This window comes from Vanessa cardui, chromosome 11, assembly GCF_905220365.1.
Source record: "Vanessa cardui chromosome 11, ilVanCard2.1, whole genome shotgun sequence".
NCBI lineage: Eukaryota > Metazoa > Arthropoda > Insecta > Lepidoptera > Nymphalidae > Vanessa > Vanessa cardui.
This window is the reverse complement of record NC_061133.1, coordinates 1,236,990-1,254,445: the sequence shown is the minus strand read 5'-3', so window position 1 is coordinate 1,254,445 and position 17,456 is coordinate 1,236,990. Positions and strand designations below refer to the sequence as shown.

Genomic DNA, 17,456 nt, shown 5'->3' with positions numbered 1-17,456 from the left:
CAACGTTCTACTCCTCACATGTGGCGTTTTGACAAAAACGCAAGTGTGGCAAGATTTTTGCGATTGTTGGCAATGGCTAAGGAAGTAATCTCAAAATCCTAGAGATTCAATTGGTAAAAAAAGACATTTATTATAATTTATAAGATTTTGAATAGTTTAATTATTAGAAGGTAAACAATACGTGAAACCACTTAATATTCAGCAATGATACACTAAAATTTATTAAAATTATAAAGTCTATTTTTTTCACTCATCTAGTAAATCACATTTAAAATATAACATTAAATGTTAATAGAAAATTAAATAAAGTAATAAATTTAGTTTTATTATTATGAAACTTTTAAAATTCGCTTTTCAAAATTTGGTTTGGTAGTTTGGTTGGAACAGAAAATAAACAAGTTTTTAAAACAATAAATAAAAATGTCAACTAAATCAATAAGAATTTAAAATTTATGATAATATAAAAAAATACAAAAAAGTAATGACATAAAATGATGTAAAATGGGTATTAAATTTTTTAATAAATTCGATTAAATGTTTTCTAACGAATATAATTTTGTGTGGAGAAGTTAATATTTTTGTCTTTTATGTAATTTATTACGGCCAAGAACTAGTTTTTGCTCTTGGCTTTAGTTGCTAGCAGGGGAGAGGCATACCTTTATGTCACATTCCTAGTGTGAGTTTGATTCTGTATGGCATATGGCATTAGGCTGTGACTACTTTTGTATTTTTATCGTTTAAAATGGTATTTTTTACATAAAACCATCTTCCACGTCAGAGATAGCATTCTTTATCATCATGAAAACATGTGTTCGTTTGTTTCCTTTTAGATAAAGCAAGTCAATTATGTAAATGATGAAAAGAAAAGGTTTGATGCTTCCGATACGACCAAACCAGGAAGAAATATTGAATGTTACGCCGACTCTATAATCTCTATGGTATACTTTATTAACTCATAATATAATATGTAGAAATTATGTCAATTTCGCAAGCAGGCATAGAATAAATTATCTTAGGTAATTTTATTAGTTTCTGAAAATATTTTTGTTGAAGATAATTTTGTAATCAGTCATGTGTAGGATAACTTTTAGTTGGCTATTTGAAATCTCTAAATGGACAGAGAAATGAAGATGAAGATTACTTGTTGGTCTGAATAAGTGCATATGAATAGGCTATTTGACAATGCGAAAAATAAATTGTGAATTTTGTAATCAGTGTATATTATGAGTTTAAAAATGGTTATTTACTAACGAAAGTTGAAAATATTACTTAATTAATTCAAAAATCAATTAATAAAAATGCATTTTTCAAACGTTTGTCACGTGACACAAAACGCTCCTGATTGGCCGGGCTTATGATGAAGTCACTTTCTTGTAAACTTTGCTTTTCTACTATATGTACCACAGAGTAAAATACAGCAAAGTGACGTCACCGACCCCATTGCAGCGCCATATTGTCCAAGTAGCGTTTTCGAGCGCTATTTAAATATGGAATTTTTAATACGATATTTTTCGGCAAATATGTACTAGAAATGAAAAACACATCTTTTACTGGGTTCCTTAACCTCTACTTAATAATATAAAATGGATTTTAAAAACCAGTCAAATAGCCTATTGAAGATTGTCGAACACAACTAATTTAAGTGCTTCATTTGTAATTATAATTTCGTAAATCGTCGCCCAGTTGAGTAATTGACCTGTATTTTAATTAAAAGCGAGTTGTGTTTTGGCTGTTTTAATTACTATGGAACAAACAAAAATCATTCTTAAGTAAATTGTGCCTTGCATATAATTATCTTTTTTAAGATGAGCAGGTAAATAGAGCATAGTTCGATCAAGTCATAATTACGGTCGTAATATTTCGATTTTTTAGAATGTCGAATTCGAGTTTGATACCAGTGAATTAAATAATTTTGTTTGCGTAAAACTGTTAAGTAATTGTAAATTGTTAAGTATCAATGTTAGAATGTATCTACAAATATTAGGAATATTTAATGTGTTTATTATTTACAACTACCTTCTCGTGCGCCATCCATTGTTTGTTACTGAGAATTTATCCGGTTTGTAAATTAATAGAAGCATATTGCCCAATAATTTACTAGGTTATATAGGTAGAGTAATTGAATATTCTTCCTTTCATGATTTATTAAAGCGGCGACGACGACCTAACCAAAAATAAAAAAGAAAATTATATCATTGTCATTTCAAAACATAAACCACGTAGCCAAATGCAAAACAATACTTTTATGTTCGTTTATGGAATTATAAAAAATACTTTAAAAAAGTAATAATTAATAATGATTTTAGAATTTTTAGGGAAGGTGAGTAACTTTCCATATTTTTTACTTATTCGGTTTATAAATAATACCGAGCTACAAAGGTAGTGGCGTACCAAGGTGAGGAAGGGTCTCGATACATAGGAAAATAATCGGACCCTCACCCCCTCTTTCCCATCTCTCTTTAACTAATAACCCTTTAAAATTATAGATACCAAATAAGATATCTTGTGTGCAGGGTCGTGTTTTTCTAGATTCAGAAGCTTAAGGTTTAGTTACGCCACTCTGCAAAGGAGGAGCGTGTCAGGATATGTACCTTTGATTTTCCATATACCCCACACGCTAAATCTGGCGAAGCTGTTGTACCGAATTGCGTTGCAACACTGCAATGCTCGCGTGGCACTTAAACTGTTACGCACGTTTACGTTTTATATTGAAAATTTTGCTCGTTAGATTCAAAAATGTAAAGTTAATGTTATATTTGCAATTATAGCGTTCCAAAGCCGCAATGCACTGGCAACTCTCGTCCAACCGCACTTAAAGCAAAAAGTGTTTATGTATGACACTTTTGCAATATATCTCAAAGGGTATAATTATTACTACTTTTCGAGACAAAATAAATCTGTAACTCATTAAGATTTACCGTTAATCCTGTATAGAAAGGAAGAAAGTAATTCTGCTGAGCATATCAGTAATAAAACAGAAAATACATTTATGACAATCGAGCTAATTAGGAAGGGAAAGATTGTAAATATTGTTTTTCGTTGGCAAGATGTTGCATAATTAAATTAGATACTTAGCACCAAACTAATTAAAATAACTTGAAACGACCAAACCAATAAACCGAATTTGATGAGATTTGGTGTGAAGCAAACATGAATTTTAAGGGAGGACATAGGCTACGTTTTTTTGCCTAACGCATGATAACCAACCCCCTAAAACCAGCGAAGCCGCGGGCGACAACTAGTCTAAATATATTGCGACACAGAAAAAGGCAAAGATCACATATCCAACTTTAATTTGACCATCGATAACAGATCCGTTAATTTGGTTCGGAATGTCGCAATTGCTTTTAATTTTTTTTTGCTGACATTCCAATTTCGACAAGTAATTGCTGATTTCCTCTTCGGCCGTCGCCCAGTCGTTGCCTAATGTCCCTGGATGTAGAGACAGCGAATATCAAAACGTCCTACTAATATTATAATTGCGAAAGTTTGTTAGGATTGGTACATGAATATTTGTTGTTCTTGATACTTTACATTAATATAGTTTATACTTATTACATTTATAAATATATCGTGTAAAGTTAGTTGAATATAACGATAGCCTATATTTTTTCACTGTCTCAAATCAATGTTATGCCCGAGTATCATATAGAATCTATATAAATAATATTTATCATATTATTTTAATTTTTCATAAGTCGCCATTTTGTCGTTAAATTGTAAATTACAAATTTATATATGCGACTCTATTCTTCTGAGGTATATATTGTGAGGAAAGTTGCTCGAGTGTATTTATTTATTATTAGTAAATATTTTTATTAAGATATTATGTTACTTGTGCCTATAGTTACACTAGCTTACTAACCCTTCAAACCGGAACACAACAATACTAAGTACTGCTGTTCAGCGGTAGAAAATCGGATGAGTGGTTAGCTACCCAGACGAGCTTGCACAAAGCACTAACATAATTTAAAACAATATATAAAAAATAATATGTCGTAAAATTTACTATATTTGAACCGTAACTGAAAATCATGAATATAATTAATTTATAAAAGATAAGATAACGTTTTTTTTTATTTGTGAACAATGTTTCCTTAGTAAATAAGGTAAATTTAAAATTCAATGGTTTACGTTATCAAAACAGTTTTATCAACTATGTAAATAAAAGTTTACTATGCTAATAAAATATCTAAATTAGCGTAACGTATTTGCAATTTTTTTTGTATAATATTTATATATTATCGGTGTAAAAAGCTTGTCGTTAAAGATGTTTTCTATAAAAGCGACTGTATATCTGGAAGTATCAATCTTGATCGATACGGTTAACTAAGAAATGTTTTTGAAGGGATAACTCCTTATGGGAGGGTAAACTGTTTCGTTACGTAACGCGTTATAGCGCCAGTTTATCTAGCATCCCTTACTTTTCAATCGACTTCAAAAAGGAGGAGGTTATCAATTCGTCTGTATTTTTTCTTTTTTTTTTTTTATGTTTGTTACCTCATAACTTTTTACTGGGTGGACCGATTTTGATAATTTTTTTTTGTTTGAAAGGTAGTGCTTCCCGTGGGGTCCCATTTTTTTTTTATTTTTTTCCGATGATGGTATCCGTATGAAAACGACATAAGTCTTAAATTTGTATTATGTATATGTGTGACAAATAGGTGAATAACTCAAAATCACGTTAACCAATTTTGATGATTCTTTTTTTATTATAAAGGATATACTTTAAGGGTAGTTTGGTGAAAGTTTGGTCAGGTTCTGAGCACAGAATCCATGACAAATTAAGGGAATGGGAGGGAAAGGAACAATTCTGAGGAGCACGTTAGCAATACTCGGTCGAATCTTTTATTTATGGGTTATTTGGATATTTGAATCACCATCCGGATTATTATGTTCATGTAATTGTCATAATCGAATATTATAATCAACTAGCGACCCGTCCCGACTTCTCACGGGTGCAATACTGATACTAAATATACTACAGAATTTGTTTATATACGACATCACATCGCAAACTTCTAAAATTATCAGTGTTTCTTTACTATATTGTTCATGTATTATATACACAAACCTTCCCCTTGAATCACACTATCTTTTAAAAAAACCCGCATCAAAATCCGTTGCGTAGTTTTAAAGATATAGGGACAGAGAAAGAGACTTTGTTTTATACTATGTATTGACGGAACTCCTAAACGGCTTACAGTTAGGGTGCGATTTGGGGCAGAATTTCTTTTTGTCTTTAATCAAATTTTGTGTATATGATGTGATGTCATATGATGTACGACATAGCATACGAATAGCTCTTTTGCAAAGTTTTTTTACTGAGGTCGATTACAGCTCTTTCGAGTCTTTAAAGTCGCATTTTCGAAAGTCTATTTTTGCTTTATTCGAAAGTTTCTTTTGAAATTGTCCCTGAAATAGTTTCTGATTCATATAAACGGCACGCTTAATCTATCCATATTAAAAAAAAAATGTTAGTCTACATCAGCTTCACTTAAAATCAAAAAATAAATAAAATTTTAACAAAAAGAAAAACCGACTTCAAACAAAACAGTATTTTAAAACAAATTAAAATGCACTAAAAAGTAATAAAAATAATTGCATATTTAACATATTTTTGAGAGTCCTCCTAGGTAAAATGAAATGAAAAATATTAGACTACTTAAAAGTCGATTTACGATTATATAATGTAGTTATAATTATTGCTATATTTAGAGTCGGTGTCAGCCAACCCTATACTATACCTATCAAAAAACAATACGAGAATACTTTAAGAAATGTTTCTTACAAATTACCTTTTATACGATATTATACTGGGTCAATCAAGAGGCTCGTATCACTTCTTTCTTTTGATTGTTGAAGCGTGTGCCTGTGGCTGTGGAACTTTGATGTTTAAAAAACTCACAATGGATGTGCTAACGTGTAACAAATAGCGGTGTTTCTAAAGACAATATTAACTTTTTCCAATTATCTTACTATACTGGGTATATATACATATATTTTAAACATAAGAGAAGATAAAGCGTATAAACAACATTTGACAGTAAATTGTAGCGATATCATTGGTCAGCTTATTCATTATGGATTTGCGAAAAAATGGCGTTTTGACCGACGACGTTTTCTAAATTTTGGAAGTACTATCAAAATGGAAATAATTAGTTAAGTGTGTCTGTTAAAAGTGTTGTTTTATAAATGAAGTTATATTAATCATTAACTCTAAGTAGTTGACAATTTAGCATGTCGCATGAAATACTTTGATCTTTTTTCCTAATTCCATTAGATAGGCATGGATGAATAGAATAGGAATATAAAATATTAACTTGATAATTGTCTTTTAAAGTTGGAAGGAATTTGTTTCTGTTTCTATGGAGATGTAAAGATAATTAGTGATACAAATAAATATATTTATTAAGTTCGCCAATTATACAAAATTGATTAGAATGAAATCATTAATTTGGGTATGAGAGATGAATTGTTAAGCATAATAATAATAAAGTTTTGTTATCATTTTTTTATAAAAGAAACTCATAAATGTTAAATTTTAAGCTATACTATTTACATAACGTATAACTCAGCTTTACACGGAATACTGTTAGGAATATTGCATAACAAACTAGCATTGTTACTTGATTAGTATGTGTCGGATGATATTTTGACAGTGCCCAACATTAATGTAAACATTTAAACCATATTATTTCGCTACAAGTAGCTCGAGCTATTTATAATAGCCGTTCATGGAATTTGCCCCTTGTGAAGCTTTTTTATTGAATATTTTTGCACTTTTGATATGTAACAGACGTGTTACTCGACTACAGCAAAGCAAAGAGTATAATGTATTACGCTTCAAGCTGCACTTAAAAGTATACACATAATCTGCATGTAACATACATGCACACACAAAGCATTGAGATTGCAGCTAAATGGGAAGAATAACATGACCACTCTTGAGTTCTTATTCGCAAAAAATAACACTTTGATATTAGATATATAGTACATAAAATAATATGTATTTGTATAGATATGATTCTATTATCTATAAACGAGGTACAATACAAAGAATCTAATTGTGTTGAGACAATGCCTTTATTGTCATATCCGGCCGTGAAATTTACTCACAAATAGAATCTAATTAAACAAAACATTGCCTACGCTTTTCAAGTTATACATGAGCAGGTATCTACTACTATATCTGAAATGATCGCACAAATAAGACAAAAAGTTTTCCCGAAATGACAATTTAATAATTTTAAATATTAGAATATTTTAATTATGTGTTTATGGATATTTGTTGTTAACTTAGATCTTAATATTTTACTTCTATACTATAAATCTTTATGATAATTAAAGTAAAGATGTCGTATATGATAAGATACGAAGGTAATTTAAAATATTGGCAACAAGAAGAGTTACCAATTGAGTAAAGTAAACATGTTTTCGTTTACAGGTGTTTAAATGATGTTTGTCGTAGACGGTTTTCATTAATTTGATAAAAGTTGTAAAAGGAAAAACACAGTAATAAAAAATTTCATTAATGTTTTAATGTTAACATTAAATTTATCGTCAGAAAGTAACGATTGTTGAAAACAAAATATGACTTTTTATTCATAAATAATAGTTGTATTGTGTTATTTTATTTAAATGTAAATCTTAACTTATATAATTGGCAGCATACTTTTAATTATGTAATTAATAGTGAATGAAAAAACGCCTATTCTTGTTAGCGCGATTGCGTTCACGCGACAAAAAAGGTTTTACCATTTAGTAAACATTTTAGTTTAGTCTGTGCTCTCGGCCGTGATCGCGCGCGTCGCGCTCTTAGCGAAAGTTAGCGGGAAATTTGATAGAATTGTACGTTTAGTTTGGCAAATAAAATTATCGTGTTAGATTTGTGTGACACATTGATAACTAACTTTTTATTATCGGCTATGATTTCTTTGGGAACTGTGTTCTAAATAAAGTGTTAGTGCCATTTGGATTGATTGTTTTTTCACTCACAAACAATAATTATAAATACGTAAGTATTTTTTTAACTTTGATGTTTGCTTTTTTTTATTTGAGTCCTAAAATTTGATTATTAATTATTAAATAGTTTTTCGTAATAAAAACTTTTTAATATTGATAATCAACAATGTATTTCCGTCTATCGCATTCTGAGGGTCGTAGATTCAAAACCGGGCTCTATTGTTAGAGCTATTGTTATAAAATAGCAAATTGTTTCAAGAATACAATCTGTGCTATTGTCAGTGTATTGAATCAGAATATTTCCAAGACATTGGATAATCTATGTACGATAAAGTAATTATATATTTTTTTTACCTTTTTAGTATAACGAGTAATATATTTTCAATTATTATTATTATATTTTTTAGTCGCCTGTAGTGCATTTGCTTATTAAATAATATTTTAATGACTTTTTTTATTTTGATTTTTTGTTGGTGCTCTATACCCAATATGTCATAAATAAATATTACATAGTTCTGTCGTATATATTACGTGCCGATGATATTAAAACAAAATCAAATAATATAAGTTAACGCACTAATATCATTAAGTATATTTTTTTAGCCATCTTTTGAAAACTACCCGAATGTTTAAAACTTATTTTTTGAAATATATGTATATGAATATTAAGGAGAGATTATATCTTGTCGGAGAGTTCAAGCTAACAGCACCAAAACTGCATTAGATAAATAAAAAAATGGTTCATACGATATTATAAGATATAAGAGAGTGTTGATCTCGAAAATATTAAAGGAAAATTGAGAGATACGCGATAACATGTATATAAATATTCATTTATTTTTAGATACATCGATAATAAGTACACAGATAAAAAATTGACAATTATAAAAATTTATTGTCTATCTTTTTAATTAATTAATACAACATTTAAGAATCTTAATAAAATAATACAAAGAATAACTAAAATAAAAATAAAATGAAATATTAAGATTAATTAAAACATTAATTTAAGTCATTACATCTAAAATACAACAAGATTTATCATCTATATTAAATTAACAACCTCAAAGAAAAAATGTATGCGTTAAACAGTATAAATAAATACATTAATATTAAGAAAGGTGACTAAAATTGTACTTTTGCACTTTGGAATTTCAATCAGAAGAGATTGTTTAAATTCACATCGAATTAAACATTGGCATGTATAGAAAATGCGATGCGCGTTACGCCGTATCAGTATGGTACGGGAAGATAGATCGCAAGGCTCAATTTGTGTTATGTTTACAACCAGCAGAGACCGCTGCGGTTTGGTACCGTTTGCGGCTAACCGAAAAACGAATTTGACCGTTTTTATTTGTTTTGGTAGTCCTAATTTCGACTGCAATCATTCTTTATAATTTAAGGCAAATATGAATTTGCTTATGGAGTGATTTCTATGTTTTCTTATTTGCATTTTCATTTATTATTTCAGAGATTATTGAGTAGCGACCAATTTCAACTAGCAATTAATAAAACGTAAAAGACGGTGGAAAAACTGAGGCAAAATAGCCACTGTGAACCAACTGATTAAACTATTTTATCTTTGTCTCGAGATGCGTTGGTTTCTATATACATAAACAATGTAATGATCCTTTGAATGGGTCGATTGGATTATGATAAAATGACCAGAAAAACCTTTTATAACGCGCCTTTAGGTTAAAAACAAATGAAAAAAACGTCAATTGTCATGGCGGATGAACGGTATATAACTTGGAAGTGTTGCGGCGCGCGTAACGCGTTAGAACAAAGTGCATATTGTATAAAAACTTTACTCATGAAAAAAATCTATAAGACAACCTTCATGGTGGTCGCTCAAGCGGTTTTCAAGTCTATTTATCTAAAACACATCGCCGAAACTTATAAAATATAAAAATGGAACTCTTTACCAGCACACGTGTTCTCCTCCTCCTATAACCTGGGTGCCTTCAAACGAGGCGTGAAGAGGCATCTTGCGGGCTGCCATGGCGAAGGTGACTAGTGCAGCTCATTCTTGCTGTGCGTACTAGTCTTCTTCGCGTTTGGATTTCATTTCCACTTACCATCTGGTGGAGTGGAGTCATATGCCTAACTGGTTGAAAAAACCTATACACATAAAACTTTCAAAGGCGTTTCACGTTGAGGAGAAGATTCTAACACGAGTATATATATGACGCACATGTAATACGTGAAGTAAATGAACTGCGCAAAGTCGAGACGTAGCTAATTATAAGACGCCAGAATATATTAATTTATGCTCATAGACTGCAATTGCTTGTAAGTAATCAACGAACATTAACAAGGTGTTATTCCTAATATCAATTTCCAGTACAGTATCTATTTACAAAATTATCATGACTAATCTAAGGTTACAGTAAACTAAAGTTTACGATTAAAGTTGAAGCGGTTTTTGTCGTAAAATCGTAATCTTCTAATTATTAATCTTTTGTTAAGTGAAATATCAAAATTTGTTTTATTCTTTATTTTCTTATAAATTGTTACCTAAATTGGAAGGGTTGGTGAGGACTTTTAATAAATACAAATCCTATATAAATAATCCGTTAGTAAAAATGCTGTTGCCGTTATCAAACCTCGCAAATCGGATATATAAAAAATACGTGAACAAGAGCTGAGATTATCTTTTGGACAAATTCAACGTAACTGAAAATTATGGTACAAACTGAATCAGGGGTGAATGAAAACGTCGCAAGCAAACAGCATTACTGGGATGCAATTCTGACACATTTTGGACCAGCTTCAATTTTTCTGCCAAGTTGGGTACGAAGACACATCACTAACAAACGTGTACTTGTAATATGACAAAATAATATAATATAGAATAACTGTTAACACTTATGTAATCATTTGTAACTTTGTCTCACGCTGTGTGATTGAGTCATAACAGACATTGCCTGGCCAAATTGACACTTCGGAAGTACCAACAATAACATCTTGTTAATTTACCTAAAATTTACGTAGTTGTGCAAGTCGCTTACTTTACTTAATATTGTTAAGTAACAGTTTGAAGAGTAAGAGAACTAGTGCTGGTACACTACCCAAGATACATAACATCTTATAGTTTTTATGCAGATACAATAGAAAATAGTTACCAATTTTGGATACCCATTGGTGATATATTTTCAGGTGGAAATATTCAAGTCAATGAAGTAAAAATGAGCAAAAAATACCTACTAAGCAAGATACGCTATCAATAAGAATCCCAATATACTATCAATCATATTTATGAATCTTATTTATTTATCATTTAGTTTAATAATAAAAACACGTTTATCTTACGTCAAGGTAATAGTGTTAGTGAAATTGTTTTTTTAACAATCATATTACCTAGTAGACGTTTATTACCATTATAATATAATTTGGTATCTTATTTTGAGATTCCCATATATGTTTGCATAATACTGGAGGTAGTGTTAGGTCTTCCACGTATACTTATTAATAAGGAAGCATACTTTTATGACGGCGACTTAACAGACTTACAGAAAAATGCTTTTTCATTATTTCCGAAACATTTGGGTACAATTACATGTATTTATATATGTGTGTATATTCGCAAAAACATTTATCATTAAAAAAATTTGGTTTTTGTAATTATTTCTTCAGGACCATATAGATATTAATCTAAATCTCGCGTACCTGTATAAAATAAGTTAATAAAACCTTTTCTTCTTTCTTTCTTTTTAAAATTTTATTTGTTTATTAGATAAAATAAAAAAGTAATTTAGAAAAAAAGAATGCAGGTTTCTTCACGATGTTTTCCTTCTATGCCGAGCACGGCATGAATTATAAACACAAATTAAGAACATAGATATATATAGTGGTGTTTGCCTGGGTTTGAACCCGAAATCATCGATTAAGATGCACGCGTTCTAACCAGTGGGCCATCTCAGCTCATACATAAACATATAACGGATATATAGCAAAGCATTAAATAAATGTTCAATTATTGAATATTTATTAAAACAAAGTAAATAATCTGTTCATGCATAAGGCGGTCATCGGCATCAACTATTGCTATTTGCTATGCTATTGTAAAAGATAGCGTGGAATGCAAGTTACGGCGAGCGTGTTGTCGTTTATCGAAAGTGGCATTACTGTGAGAAAACCGCACGAAATAACATCAATCAACCAGTTTTTAGTTCAGATTAATTGTTAGATAACTTGCATTATTATTGCGTTTATATAAGAAAATAGAAGTGCCATGACTTCAGTTGCGTTTTAGGGGTTGATGGTCAGGCATAACAAACTTAGCCTATGTATTTTCAGAGTTCTAGCTTCTTGCATATTTCATTTAATTCGCTTCTGTGGTTTTGCTGTGAAATAGCAAGAGATGGGTATACAGAGAGAGGGATAGATTATTTTCGAATTTATAATAAATATGTGACAACATCATATACATTACTCTGATCCCAATGGAAGTAGCCAAAGCATTTGTGTTAGGGTAAATCAGAAGTAAAGATGGCACCACAAACACCCAGACCCAAGACATCATAGAAAACTAATGATTATCTACATCGACTTGGTAGGGAATTGAACCCGGGACCTCGGAGTAGGATGAAAACCAGTGTACATACCACTCGACTACGGAGGTAGCAAAGTATACTCCAATAATATACGTACATATAGAATAAAATTAACCGAAGTTTTATTAGTATGTTTTATTTAACCTCACAATGTGGCGCCTAAACATCATTACACTCTTATCTATGTATTTGTTTAATAAGTACTAGGTAATTCGAATACTAGTTTTAATAGTTTGGTTCAATATTCTGTACTTGATTCATCATCGTCCTCTTTGCATGCAATTTTATTTTCTTTGCCAAATTAGTTTTTAATTAGTATAAATTGATTGCAACTATTATATGCATAGTTGGTAAGAAAATTTCCTTTGGTAAAAAATAATGATATATGCTTGTCATATCATTCTTAATGAACTGAAGTAAAATCGCAACTAGTTTTATTTTATGATAAAAGTAGGCTTTGGGCAAATCACACCGCCCATAGGCATTGAAAATGTTAGAAATATTAAACAATCCTTACACTACTGAACTAACAGTCATTTGTGTCTGTAATAATACTGGCTCATTATCCTTTTAAACCAGAACACAACTCAAAATATTTGATGAAAATGTTTACCCAGTCATATTTGTATAAAATCGTGCCATATGTTTTCAACAATTATACAAAACTTTAGTCTGTGAAATGAAAATGATTAGCTACTTCACTTAAAACTTCCATAAAAGTAGTCCTCACCTCCATTCGAACAGAAAATTCCAAAAATTCCATAACAAAATCTATCCATTTTCCGTCCATTTAATTGTTACAAATGTTGATATGATTACCGTGGGAGTGATAAGGACGGAGGTTCCACGTCGCTCTTACGTGGTATATCGGTTCTCCAGCGTTACCATAAAAATTTATCGCAAGTTTACAAAGTTCATTATTGTACCATGTTTTTATTAGTTTATTTTCATCCACCTTTATTGCTTTTATGATTAACTTCTATGATTCATTCGAATGTTATTATATTTTGTGGTCTCTAATTCTATTTTTTTATTATGAATTATTCTTAATATATATGTTATTTATCTTGTGATCAATTGAGTATTGTTTTTATTTATAATGTTAAATTGTAATCTTGTGCGAATGACCCATTGGTTAAAACGTATAAGATTTCATTGAAGAGTTAAAATCTGGCAAAGTAACAAATAATTTGAATGCGCTATATTTGTTTTTATAATTCGTTTCGACTTCGGTGGTCGATAAACATGTACATGTCGAAAGTTCTGACATGGATGAATAATTAACTCCCTTAAGCCAACTCTTTCTCCTTTAAAAAGATAGGAGCCCATAGCTAATATTTACTTTGAAGCAAAAACTCCTGTAATACGAGTAATTTCTTTATTTAATACCAGATTATGTAGAATGCAACTACGAAAAATGCACTACATATCGAAAAAATGAAGAATGTTATTTATAGTTTGTATATATATAGTTTGTGTTAATTTCTATTTTTTTTGGTACATATTATAGGTTTTGTTAACTTTTATTATTGCTTGAGTCGAGATGGCCCAGTGGTTAGAACGCGTGCATCTTAACCGATGATTGCGAGTTCAAACCCAGGCAAGCACCTCTGTTTCATGTGCTTAATTTGTCTTTATAATTCATCTCGTGCTCTGCGGTGAAGGAAAACATCGTGAGGAAACCTGCATGTGACAAATTTCATAGAAATTCTGCCACATGTGTATTCCACCAACCCGCATTGGAACAGCGTGGTGGAAAATGTTCCAAACCTTCTCCTCAAAGGGAGAGGAGGCCTTTAGCCCAGCAGTGGGAATTTACAGGCTGTTGTTGTATTATTGCTTATGTTTTATTTATATTTTTAATACATATTGTGCAATGTGATTGTGTACGGTAAGTCTACCTGTAAATAGTAGAAAATTTGCCAAGATAATTTTAAAAAGTAGTTTTATTTTGAAATGACATTGTCTCTAGTGTTGGTTGTTCTCATGAAAATAAGAATAAAAAAGGTTCTGACAAGCACTTGAAAGTATCGTAAGTTATATTACAAACACGAAGTAGTTTGTTTGTTTGTTATACTTTCATGTCTTATCTCTTAAACTAAACACCGTGAAATGTTTCACAAACGTAGTAAAGTGGTATATATAAGGCAATTAGACTAGTGCTTGCCTCCCAAATAACACACAGGCAAAGCGGAGGTCGCAAAATAGTACGGTAGTATAGTACAACGTGAAAGTACAATTTGCGTGTCAAATATCAGAACCATTTCTTTGAACAGTGTACCAAATGATTACGATCTTCTAGAATTCGTACCAGGAAGCGGATATAAGATAGCACGCTAAGGAAAACCCGCTCGCCTGATACTATAATTGGCTGACGTATAATGTCGGTTAAAGAACTGTTAATTTGCACTATTATCTGAAATTAGCCTTATTTAAATGTAGATGGGATAATTGATGTGTTTAAGTAAAGATGTTTACTTGAATCGTTTCATTATGGAGTCACTGAGGTTAATCCAATCACTTTGATTGTATGTATTTTATTATTGACTAGCTGTGCCCGCGCCCTTGTACGCGGTTGAATTTAACAAAAAAATATATTATTGTAGCCTAAGTTACTCCTTATTATATAAGTTATCTGCAGTGAAAGCCCCGTCAAAATCGGTCCAGCCCTTCCAGAGATTAGCCGGAACAAACAGACAGATAGACAAAATTGTAAAAAATGTTGTTTTGGTATATGTACCGTGTATACATTCATATGCATTGAGTAAAAAAGGACTTTTTTAATATTACAAACAGACACTCCAATTCTATTATATACTATAGATTACACGCAGGCGTACGAGCACAACTTCAAGTGCCCTTATTGAAGTGTCGCATTGGCTTTGAACGAGATATAAAGTACATTTTACGCAGTTTGAACGGTAAGTTAGCCAAGCGTAACCACCGGTACAAGGGACATAACATCTTAATTTTAAAGATTGGTAGAATATTGGCTATGAGATCATCTATTTATTATCTAAGAGTATTTTCACTATTTTTTGACACATTTTATTATAATAAGAAAAGCCCGATCACCTCACCACTGTTTAATATTTAAATCAAAAAATGAGTATACGTTTGGTTTATTTTTCAAATTAACAATTGTTTGAAATTCGTTACTTCAAAGGTTCGAAATATTGAACCATCGCAAACGTGCAATTCACCACGCTGTTTCAAATAATTTTTCATTTTTTAAATCTTGAGTATAAACTATCGAAGATTCTTCCCACTTCTTCGTAGGGCATCATAAGACATGGTCGACCCCCTCCCCCTAAATCGTCTTGCGTAATAAATGAATGACCCCTATGTATAAATCATTGGTGGCTTAAATTTCTTTCGAAACCAATGTCCATGGGATAGTGACCACTTACCATTAGGCGACCCATGTGTCCGTCCGCTTACCTATATTATAAAACAAAGAAAAAGGATATTGCATTTTAAATTTAATGATAAAGGCCGGTAACAGAAACGGTGTTAACAATGTTTTGTCTTATTTTTTTCAAAATTCAAATGAACAATGATACAGACGAAAAGTTTTGCCTAGAATATAGATAAGATAGTTTTCAAATATTTTTTAATCTATATCTATAAAGCGAAGTAAACTCGCTGATTGATCACGAAACCTCAGAAACAATAACACCTATCTCTTTGATATTTGACAGGTGGGGTTTCTTTTACGGTGTCGACATCCACTTAGAACAGATTTTAAGAAATTTCACCCTTAAGCCCATTGCAAAATTGAAAAAAAAAAAAGGTCTAAGAGATAAGGAATAAGGTATAAAGAACAAGGAGTAAGGAATAGCACAGCAACCAAAACACAATAGGCGATAGGCGATGGTATTCAACCAATCACAGCGGTTGAATACCTGCAGCTGGTATGTGCACGAAGCACAAGTGTCAAAAACATAATCTAATTGTTATGACACTTCGTTGAAATAATGCCCTGCGATTGGCTGTCTATAAGAAATGAGAAACAAATTCCCACCGCGATGGAAAGTTTATTCTTAGTTCTTATTCCTTATTTTTGAATTATGAATTGATTAACGGTGCTGCCATCGCTGGATTCCGCTACTCCTTATTTCATATTCCATATCCCTTATACCTTATTTTTTTCATCGTGTAATGGGTTTTGAACGGGGGAAGTTTGTATTTAATAATATTCCCGCGGGTAAAGCTGTAGGTCAGGTAGTAATTATTATAAATCGAACTCACCTTTTGCGAGTACCGGGTATAATTCTCTTGTAATTATTAAAACATTTAACTCAATTTCGCTTGACATTCAATAAGGTCACATATTGCCTTCTTCGATAAAAGGTCAAAATGGTTTCGTTTAAATATGACACATTCATATCATATCGTCATGATATACTAAAGTTTATCTGCAAATATGTTCTTGAAAGTACTTTTGAATCCTCATTATATTTATGTGACATATACTAAGTATACTAAGCAAGATTTTTAATTAACATGGTTATTTTTATTACTAGGCGAATTAGTTATTCAGTCGTGAACAAGGCATTCGTAGATAATGTCAAAATATCGAGCTCCAACAAATAAAAATAAAAAAAAACATGGTAAATAACCCGTTTTAAATACTTGTAGTACCTAATACACTTAAGTGTCTATATCTTAATTAGGCCTAATCACTTTAAATTTTATTGTATCAAATATCATTTATTAACGTAAGTTTTATTAACATGAGGTATTTAAAATATACAAATATGAATTAAAAATAGTTACTGTATTAAACTTGAGCGTGTAGATTGACGGCATGAATGCTATTAGTATTTTCCCGATAAATCGCAATTTCGATCCTCTGGGCAAAAAACGGACCAGCCGTCCTGTCACCAGTGGAGGTAATAAGGCGAAGTGTTATACTTTTAATGGAGCTTTTTG

General features: G+C 31.0%; 1 protein-coding gene across 3 annotated transcripts in view; it reads left to right on the top strand.

Annotated features, from left to right (window-relative positions):
* Positions 1-7,669: 7,669 nt before the first annotated feature.
* LOC124533333 (adhesion G-protein coupled receptor G2-like) overlaps positions 7,670-17,456 on the top strand; it is a 58,535-nt gene continuing 48,748 nt past the window's right edge. Inside the window, exon 1 of one of the 3 annotated variants that reach the window (XM_047108540.1) lies at positions 7,670-8,017. The gene's annotated coding sequence lies outside the window, so the exon portion shown is untranslated. The remainder of the gene's footprint in view (positions 8,018-17,456) is intronic. The other 2 variants (XM_047108539.1, XM_047108538.1) reach the window with 2 other exon arrangements.